This window comes from Belonocnema kinseyi, chromosome 5 (genome assembly GCF_010883055.1).
Source record: "Belonocnema kinseyi isolate 2016_QV_RU_SX_M_011 chromosome 5, B_treatae_v1, whole genome shotgun sequence".
NCBI lineage: Eukaryota > Metazoa > Arthropoda > Insecta > Hymenoptera > Cynipidae > Belonocnema > Belonocnema kinseyi.
Genome location: NC_046661.1, coordinates 147,665,228 through 147,665,450, shown reverse-complemented (window position 1 = coordinate 147,665,450; position 223 = coordinate 147,665,228).

Genomic DNA, 223 nt, shown 5'->3' with positions numbered 1-223 from the left:
TTATTAAGCAGAACTCGCATCACAAAACTGTATATTTGGAGTCATTGAACGGCTTCATATTTTCACTTTTTCAAGATAAAGTATTGTGAATGAATTCCCATAAAAAGTATATTATTGAAAGTTTCAGAATGTTGAAAAATGTATTGAATTAAACAATGTTAAAAGAATATTTTAAAGTCTTCTATACTAAAAGAATAGATAACTTTTAGTCTTTTAGTCGCGA